This window comes from Amblyraja radiata, chromosome 4, assembly GCF_010909765.2.
Source record: "Amblyraja radiata isolate CabotCenter1 chromosome 4, sAmbRad1.1.pri, whole genome shotgun sequence".
Classification (NCBI taxonomy): Eukaryota; Metazoa; Chordata; class Chondrichthyes; order Rajiformes; family Rajidae; genus Amblyraja; species Amblyraja radiata.
Window position 1 is genome coordinate 50,974,320 of NC_045959.1, and position 10,309 is coordinate 50,984,628.

Genomic DNA, 10,309 nt, shown 5'->3' on the forward strand with positions numbered 1-10,309 from the left:
TGGCGGGAGGATCAAACCGCGACTGCGTAGTGAGTAGGGAATAGAGAGGTATCTGCTGCGCCCCCTGTCGGCGGGAGAGCTGCACAGCGCTTGGGTGAAGCTCTGTTGGATTGAATTGCAGAAACAGCTGTAGATGCTGGTTTGCACAAAAGGACACAAAGCGCTGGAGCATCTCCTTTCTCCATCATCAGCAGCATCTCTGGACAACACGGATTGGCGACGTTTCGGTTTGGGACCATTCTTCAGACAGATTGAATTGAGTCTGAAGAAGTTACTGTGTGGAGATATGGAGTAACACCTACAAAACCAACCTACAGCCGTTATGCACATTACAAAAAAGAGCAGTAAGAATTATCAATAACGTTGGAGATCTTGAACATACCAATTTATTATTCGTTAAGTCGCATACACTGAAGTTCACCGATCTGGTTAAATTTAAGACTACGCAAATCATGTACAAAGCAAGAAATGGCGCAGTCCGTCTGTCTTTTTATTATTTTTTTGTCTCGTTTGAATGTAGTTTTTATTATTTTTTTTTGTGTATGGGTGTGGGTGTGTGTGTGGGGGGCGGGGAGCGGGCGAAACTTTTAAAAATCTATCCCCTGCACGGAGAACCCGACCTTTTCTCGGTCGGGTCTCCGTTGTCGTTGGGGCCTAGCACCGTGGAGCGGCCTCCGGCAGGAACGACCTGGGGCTCCAGTCACGGAGCTGTGGACCTACTCACCATCATGGAGCTGGCCGAGTTCGGAGCGGGAGGAGCGGTGGTGGCGCGCTGCTGCGACCCGACCCCGGGGATTCAGAGGCTTACCGCAGGTCTGGCAGACAGGAACACCGGGAGCTCGCGGGTCCCTGCTGGGAGACCGCTTTTCGGGGCTTCCGCAACGGCGACTTCACCCGCCCGAGTTGCGGGGTTTATGAGTACCTGGAGCGGGGCCTTACATTACCGCCCCGCACGGCTTGGAATGGCTGCGGGACTTTGCTAGCGCCCCGCCGAGGGCTCCAACAACAAGACCCGGAGCGTGGCCTTGCATCACCCGGCGCGGCGTTAATGGCCACGGGACAATTACCATCGCCCGCCGGGGGCTTTGACTTTGACTCTGACATCGGGAGGGGAATGGGAAGTGCAGGGGAGAGATAAGTCTTTGCCTTCCTTCACAGCGAGGAGGAGATGCGCTGTGATGGATTTTGTGTAAATTGTGTTGTGTCTTGGTTCTTTCTTGTGTGTAAGACTGCAGAAACAACATTTCGTTTGAACCTCAATGGGGTTCAAATGACAAATAAATTGTATTGTATTGTATTGTAAATAATTTACTTCCAAGAAATATACAAAAACTGTTTATGGAAAGACAGGGTGGGTATAATTTGAGAGGGGAGCATAATTAAAAAAAAACTAAATGTCAGACAACTCTTAAATGTATGTGCATAGCAATCTGTGGTGTGAATTTGTGGAATGGTCTGGAACAGGAGATAAAACTTAGCACAAACATAATTCAGTTTAAAAAGATGTACAAAAACACTTTTTTTAAAGGATATTGGGATGAGGATAGGTGATTGTGAGTGGAATATTTGTTATACTGATTGTATTGGGAAGGGTGATTATAGGGTGATGGGTTGTATACAGTGGCTTGCAAAAGTTTTCCACATTTTGTCACGTTACAATCACAAACGTAAATGTATTTTATTGGGATTTTATGTGATAGACCAACACAAAGTGGTGAATAATTGTGAAGTGGAAGGAAAATGATACATGGTTTTCAAATTTTTTTACAAATAAAAAACTGAAAAGTGTGGCGTGCAAAAGTATTCAGCCCCCCTGAGTCAATACTTTGTAGAACCACCTTTCGCTGCAATTACAGCTGCAAGTCTTTTGGGGTATGTCTCTACCAGCTTTGCACATCTAGAGACTGAAATTTTTGCCCATTCTTCTTTGCAAAATAGCTCAAGCTCGGTCAGATTGGATGGAGAGCGTCTGTGAACAGCAATTTTCAAGTCTTGCCAGAAATTCTCAATTGGATTTAGGTCTGGACTTTGACTGGGCCATTCTAACACATGAATATGCTTTGATCTAAACCATTCCATTGTAGCTCTGGCTGTATGTTTAGGGTCGTTGTCCTGCTGGAAGGTGAACCTCCGCCCCAGTCTCAAGTCTTTTGCAGACTCTAACAGGTTTTCTTCCAAGATTGCCCTGTATTTGGCTCCATCCATCTTCCCATCAACTCTGACCAGCTTCCCTGTCCCTGCTGAAGAAAAGAATCCCCACAGCATGATGCTGCCACCACCATGTTTCACAGTGGGGATGGTGTGTTCAGGGTGATGTGCAGTGTTAGTTTTCCGCCACACATAGCATTTTGCATTTAGGCCAAAAACTTCAATTTTGGTCTCATCTGACCAGAGCACCTTCCTCCACATGTTTGCTGTGTCCCCCACAAGGCTTGTGGCAAACTGCAAACGGGACTTCTTATGGCTTTTTTTCAACAATGGCTTTCTTCTTGCCACTCTTCCATAAAGGCCCGATTTGTGGAGTGCACGACTAATAGTTGTCCTGTGGACAGATTCTCCCACCTGAGCTGTAGGTCTCTGCAGCTCCTCCAGAGTTACCATGGGCCTCTTGGCTGCTTCTCTGATCAATGCTCTCCTTGCCCGGCCTGTCAGTTTAGGTGGACGGCCATGTCTTGGTAGGTTTGCAGTTGTGCCATACTCTTTCCATTTTCGGATGATGGATTGAACAGTGCTCCGTGAGATGTTCAAAGCTTGGGATATTTTTTTATAACCTAACCCTGCTTTAAACTTCTCCACAACTTTATCCCTGACCTGTCTGGTGTGTTCCTTGGGCTTCATGATGCTGTTTGTTCACTAATGTTCTCTAACAAACCTCTGAGGCCTTCACAGAACAGTTGTATTTATACTGAGATTAGATTACACACAAGTGGACTCTATTTACTAATTAGGTGACTTCTGAAGGCAATTGGTTGCACTGGATTTTATTTAGGGGTATCAGAGTAAAGGGGGCTGAATACTTTTGCACGCCACACTTTTAAGTTTTTTATTTGTAAAAAAATTTGAAAACCATGTATCATTTTCCTTCCACTTCACAATTATGCGCCACTTTGTGTTGGTCTATCATATAAAATCCCAATAAAATACATTTACGTTTGTGGTTGTAACGTGACAAAATGTGGAAAAGTTCAAGGGGTATGAAAACTTTTGCAAGCCACTGTATATGACCAAGATACTGTATAGTATATGAGGGTTTTTTCTTTTCTTTTTTCTTTTTTTCTCTTTTTTGTATGGCTTGTAAATATTTGATTAGTGTATAAATGTAAATAATTTGGTGTACATATAGCTGCTGGTGTACATATGGTGTACATATAGCTGTTATATTTGTATAAGATAATTACAAGCAGTTGAATAAGGGGTGGGAATTAATAAGCTTTGGCTTCTTCCTGCTCCTTTTCGGAGACACATACGATTTCATTTATTTATAGATATTGTTTATGACACTTTATAAATATTCTTGTTTTGTTTTTTGTATGCTATTTCACACTTGCTTTTTATTCTTTTATTCTGTTCGAAATAAAGAATTAAATAAATAAATAAATAAATAAATATAAAGAAGGGTCTCGACCCGAAACGTCACCCATTCCTTCTCTCCAGAGATGCTGCTTGGCCCGCTGAAACTCCAGCATTTTGTATCTACCTCTGGTGTAAACCAGCATCTGCAATTCTTTCCTGTGCATATATTTTAATGTAAGAGGCCTGGTGGGTAAGGCAAATGAACTCAGAGCGTCGATAGATAAGTGCGATTGGGATGTTGTCGCCATTACGGATATTGGCTAAGAGAGAGGCAGGACTGGCAGCTTAATGTACCAGGGTGCTGGGGTTACAGGCGAGAGAGGTGGGGGTAAAAGATTCGAGGTTTTTGCTCTATCAATTAAGGAGAATGTCACGGGAATAGTCCGAGATGACATTACTGATGGTCCGTCCAGTGAGGCTATATTGGTGGAGCTGAGAAATAGAAAGAGGATGATGATCTTGTTGGGAATGGACTACAGGCCCCCAATAGTCAATGGGAATTAGAAGAACAAATATGCCAGGAGTTTGCAGGCAGCTGCAAGGCTAATAAGGTTATCATAGTAAGGGATTTAAACTTTCCCTAAACGGTAGGCGGCGCGACTCTCGTCAGCAGCGGCCTCTGCAGTCCGTCTGCGTTTTTATTATTTTATGTCTATGTTTTTATGTAGTTTTTGTTATTTTTGTTGGGGTATGTGTGTGGGGGGGTGGGGGTGGTGTGGGGGGGTTGGGGGTAACTTTTAAATCTCTCCCTGCACGGGAGACCCAACTTTTTCTTTGTCGGGTCTCCGTTGTCGTTGGGGCTGCAACGAGGAGCGGCCTCCAACAGGAAGATCGGGGGCTGTGGTGCCGACTACTCACCTCACCGTCGCGGAGCTGGCCGAGTCCAGAGCGGGTGGAGCTGTGGTGGACGCTGCTGCGACCCGACCCCCGGAGATTCGGTGGCTGCAACTGCGGGTTTGGCGGACGGTAACACCGGGAGCCCGCGGGTCCCTGGAGGGAGACCGCTTTTCGGGGCTTCCGCAGCGGCGACTTCTCCCGCCCGAGTTGCGGGGTTGAAGAGCACCTGGAGCGGGGCCTTACAGCACCGCCTCGCGCGGCTTGGAATGGCGGCGGGTCTCTGCGAGCGCACGCCGGGGGCTCTAACATCAAGACCCGGTGTGCGACCTTGCATCACCCGGCATGGCTTTAATGGCCACGGGACAATCGCCATCGCCCGCCGGGGGCTTTGACTTTGACTTTGACTCTGACATCGGGGGGGGAGAGTGCAGTGGAGAGAGAAGTTTTTTTGGCCTTCCATCACAGCGATGTGATGGATGTTTATGTAAATTATGTTGTGTCTTGGGTCTATTTGTTTGTAATGTATGGCTGCAGAAACGGCATTTCGTTTGGACCTCAAGGGGTCCAAATGACAATAAATTGAATTGTATTGTATTGTATTGTAGACTGGGTTGTCATAGTGCCAAGGACAGAGATGGGGTGAAATTTGTCGAATGTTTTCAAGAAAGTTTCCCCAGGCTATATGTGGAGGGCCCTACACAACAAAATACAAAGCTTGACCTACTCTTAGGAAATTGGGAAGGGCAAGTGTCAGTGGGCGAGCCATTTGAAACTAGCGACCAATGTTCTATCAGCTTTAAGATAGTTATGGATAAAGACAGGGAGGGCCCACGAGTTAAAATCCTGAATAGGGACAAGGTCAACTTTAACTACCTCCTCTTGTAGCTCGTTGCATCCATCCATCACTCTTTGCGTAAAGAAGTTGCCTGTCATTATCTACATCCTTGTCGTTAGCACATCTTCCCCAGCCAATATGGGCCATTATGGACTCCACTCTCCTGAGGTCATCTGCTGGCCCTTTTTTGTTCTGGCCTCTATCATTCCATCTGAAGAAGGATTCCGACACAAAACGTTACCTATTCCTTTTCCCCAGAGATGCCGCCTGTCCCGCTGAGTTACTCCAGCATTTTGTGTCTATCTTCAGTATAAACCAGCATCTGCAGTCCTTTCCTACACAATAGAGGTGGGAGATTAGGTTTAGGTTTATTATTGTCAAAAAGCTTTGTTTTGCATGCTATCTAATATCATACATAGATATGGTCTAAAGAAGGGTCTCGACCCGAAACGTTACCAATTCCTTCGCTCCATAGATGCCGCCTCACCCGTTGAGTTTCTCCAGCATTTTTGTCTACCTTCGATTTTTCCAGCATTAAGCAGTTCCTTCTTAAACATACATAGATATAATCAATTCAAGCTGGTACAATAGATAGGGCAAAGAGGATGATGCAGAATATAGTTTGCATTATAGTGCAGGGTACAGGGGAAAACAGAAAGGGGGGGTGGGATGGTGGGAGAAATGTGTGCGCTTCCAGGAAGGGCAGAAGGAAGAGAGGTGCGAAGTAAAGGGAGGGGGAGGTGTTCAGCTATTTGGCTTCAGTAATGGTAACGGGAAGGCAGGAACGGGGCACTGATTGGGGATGATCAGACATGATCACATTGAATGGCGGTGCTGGCTCGAAGGGCCGAATGGCCTACTCCTGCACCTATTGTCCATTGTAACCACGACTATTGACTGACAACAAAAACATGCAGAACGAGAGTGACTCCAGACTCACATTAATTAGGTTGCTTCCTATCTGGAGCAGTTCGAGCATCAGGCTTATACTTCAGTGGCACGCTAGTGCAGTGGTAGAGTTGCTGCCTTACAGCACCAGAGACCCGAGTTCAATCATGACAATGCGTGCTGTCTGTATTGAGTTTGCACGTTCTCCCGTGGGTTTTCACCACGTGCTTCGGTTTCTTCCCACATTCCAAAGTCGTACAGGTTTATAGGTTAATTGGCTTCAGCAAATTGCCCCTAGTGTGTAGTTTAGAACTAGTGTACGGGATAATTGCTGGTCGGTGCAGACTTGGCGGGCCAATGGGCCTGTTTTCATGTTGTATCTCCAAATTAAATTAAACTATACATAAATTGCTCAAATTCTACAAGTCAGTATAAAGAAAAAGTCTGGAAAAAAAAGACATTACTACAAAAATACACAATTGGAAAACAAGCTTCGGTTTCCTCCCACACTCCAAAAATGTATAGGTTTGTAGGTTAATTGGCTTAGGTAAAACAGTAAATTATCCCTAGTGTGTAGGATAGTGCTAGTGTACGGTGTGATCGCTGGTCGGCATGGACACGATAGGCCGAAGGGCCTGTTTCAGCACTATATCTCTAAACAAAACTAAACTAAACTCATCATCACTTTTTCAAGGGCAACCAAGGGACACAATAAATACTGACCATGCGAGTTATTCCCATTGCCAAAAATAAATGGCAGAGTTCCTGGTGGTACAGATGGGCAGTTTCTGTAGCTGAAGTGAATCTGCTGCAGGCTGCAATGATCCAATCCCATTATTAGATCCTCAAGCGTGAATGGCCACTTACAAAGGTGAACACAGATTTCACTGACAAAAGGACATCAGCGATCATGAGCTAGGAATACATCTAGTACCTGGAGGTAGACACAAGGAACTGCAGATGCTGGAATATTCTGTAGAGCACAAAGTGCTGGAGTAACTCAATGGGTTAAGCAGCATCTCTGAAGAAAGAAAGGTCTGAAGATGGGTCCCTACCCAAAATATCATCTATCCATGTCCTTCCGAGATGTTAGCCTGACCTGCTGATATACTCCAGCACTTTGTGTCTTTTTTTTTTGTAGTTCCTTGTGTTTCCATCTCTAGAGGACATGGATATGTGACATTTTGGGTCAGGACATGACAAAGGATCCTAACCCAATACGTCGCCTATTCATGGTTAGCATGCAATAAAAGCTTTTCACAGTGCCTGCCCGCTGATTTACTCCAGCACTTTGACATCAGGTAGTGGAGAACTCATTGCTGACACCAGGAATACAAGTGATGCTCCTGCAAAGACTACTGACAGCTTACAGCAGAATACTTTAAACCACATCTCCTCAACCATACGATCAGACAACCATTTAAAATTGACCTCCATTCTGAAGAAGCATCCAACCGGAAACATCACCTATCCATCCCATCCACAGATACTGCCTGACACTCCGACACTTTGTGTTTTGCTCAATATTATAGCATCTGCAATTTAGTTTAGTTTAGTTTAGTTTAGAGATACAGCGCAGAAACAGGCCCTTTGGCGCACCGGGTCCGCGCCAATTTTGCATATTGGACAAGAGACAATAGGTGCTGGAGTAGGCCATTCAGTCCAGGGTAGACAAAAGTACTGGAGAAACTCAACGGGTGTAGCAGCATCTATGGAGCGAAGGTCCTTCGAGCCAGCACCGCCATTCAATGTGATCGTGGCTGATCATCCCCAATCAGTACCCCGTTCCTGCCTTCTCCCCATATCCGCTGATTCTGCTATCTTTAAGAGCCCTATCTAGCTCTCTCTTGAAAGTATCCAGAGAACCAGCCTCTACCGCCCTCCGAGGCAGAGAATTCCACAGACTCACAACTCTCTGTGAGAAAAAGTGTTTCCTCGTCTCTGTTCTAAATGGCTTACCCCTTATTCTTAAACTGTGGCCCCTGGTTCTGGACTCCCCCAACATCGGGAACATGTTTCCTGTCTCTAGCGTGTCCAAACCCTTAATAATCTTATATGTTTCAATAAGATCCCCTCTCATCCTTCTAAACTCCAGAGTATACAAGTCCAGCGCTCCATTCTCTCAGCATATGACAGTCCCGCCATCCCCGGAATTAACCTTGTAAACCTACGCTGCACTCCCTCAATAGCAAGAATGTCCTGCCTCAAATTAGGGGACCAAAACTGCACACAATACTCCAGGTGTGGTCTCACTAGGGTCCTATACAATTGCAGAAGGACCTCTTTGCTCCTATCCTAACACTATCCTACACACACTAGGGCAATGTTTACATTTACCAAGCCAATTAACCTACGAACCTGTACGTCTTTAGAGTGTGGGAGGAAACCGAAGATATCGGAGAAAACCCACGCAGGTCACGACAAGAACGTACAAATTCCTCCAGATTGCTTCAGATTCAGGGACAGATTCTTCCCAGCTATTATTGGGTAACTGAACCGTCCTCTCACCAGCTAGAGAGCGATTCTGACATCCCACATACCTCATTGAAGACCTTCTTTAATCAGATTCTACTGGACTTTATCTTGTACTAAATGTTATTCCCTTTATTCTGTACCTCTACACTGTGGGCGGCTTGATTGTAATCATGTATAGTCTTTCCGCTGACTGGACAGCACGCAACAATAAAAGCTTTTCACTGTACCTCGGTACACATGACAATAATAAACTAATCTGAACTAAATTCTCTGTGATTCCATTTTTCATTGCAAAGTTATCTGCCGTTGAGTTCTATCAGTGACAACCTGTCTTGGGAAAGACTGTGTACAAAGGAACTGCAGATGCTGGTTTAAACTGAAGATAGACACAAAAAGCTGGTGTAGCTCAGCGGGACAGGCAGCATCTCAGGAGAGAAGAAATAGGTGACGTTTTGGGTTGAGACCTTACTTCAGACTGTGACTGTGACAGGCCCAAGGGGAATGTTGGCAAATCCCGTCAGGAGTGGGCAGACTTGGGCAGAGAGTAAAATTCAGCAGGAATGTATCTATGGTTTCTTGTCCTCTGTCCTTGAGGACATCCCAGAATTTTCTTCCTGTGAGCTAATCGCACCCTGCACCTCTTTGCATAGAGTCATAGAATCATACAGCGTGGAATCAGGCCCTTGGCCCAACTTGCCCACACTGACCAACATGTCCCATCTACACGTCCCACCTGCCTGCATTTGGCCCATATCCCTCTATACAAAGCAAAAGACATAATGTACAGGAGTAATGCTGCCTGACCTGCCGAGTTACTTCAGCACTGTGTCTATTTGTGTATTAACCAGCATCTGCAATACTTTGTTTCTAAGAACTCACCTGGGGATACTTGCACAGAAGGTGCTATGTCAATGAATGTTGTCGTTACTGAGATAGACATAAAATGCTGGAGTAACTCAACGGGACAGGCAGCATCTCTAGAGAGAAGGAATGGGTGAAGGTTTGAGTCGAGACCCTCTTCAATCAGAAAAACACCGGAAAGGGAAACAAGAGATATAGATGATGATGTAGAGAGATATAGAACAAATAAATGAAAGAAATGCAAAAAAAGGTCAACACGTAATCCTCCGACATTTTCGCCACCTCCAACAGGATCCCACCACTAGTCACATCTTCCCATCTCCATCCCTTTCCGCTTTCCGCAGAGACCGTTCCCTCCACAACTCCCTGGTTAACTCATTCCTTCCCACCCAAACCACCCCCTTTCCCTGCAACCACAGGAGATGCAACACCTGTCGCTTTACCTCCTACCTCGACTCAGTCCAGTGATCCCGGCAGTCTTTTTCAGTTAGGCAGAGGCTCACTTGTACCTCCTCCAACCTCATCTACTCTATCCATTGTTCAAGATGTGGACTCATACATTCGAGAGGCCAAACATAGACTGGGCGATCGTTTTGCTGAACACCTTCGCTCAGTCCACTTGAACCTACCTGATCACCCGGTTGCCAAACACTTTAATTCCCCTTCCCATTCCCACAGACCTTTCTGTCCTAGACCTCCTCCATTGTCAGTCAGGCTGAACGCAAATTGAAAGAAAAGCATCTCACATTTTGCTTCGGCAGTTTACAACCCAGTGGTATGAGTATTGAATTCTCTAACTGCAAGTAACCCCTGCATTCCCACTCTCTTCATCCCTCCTCC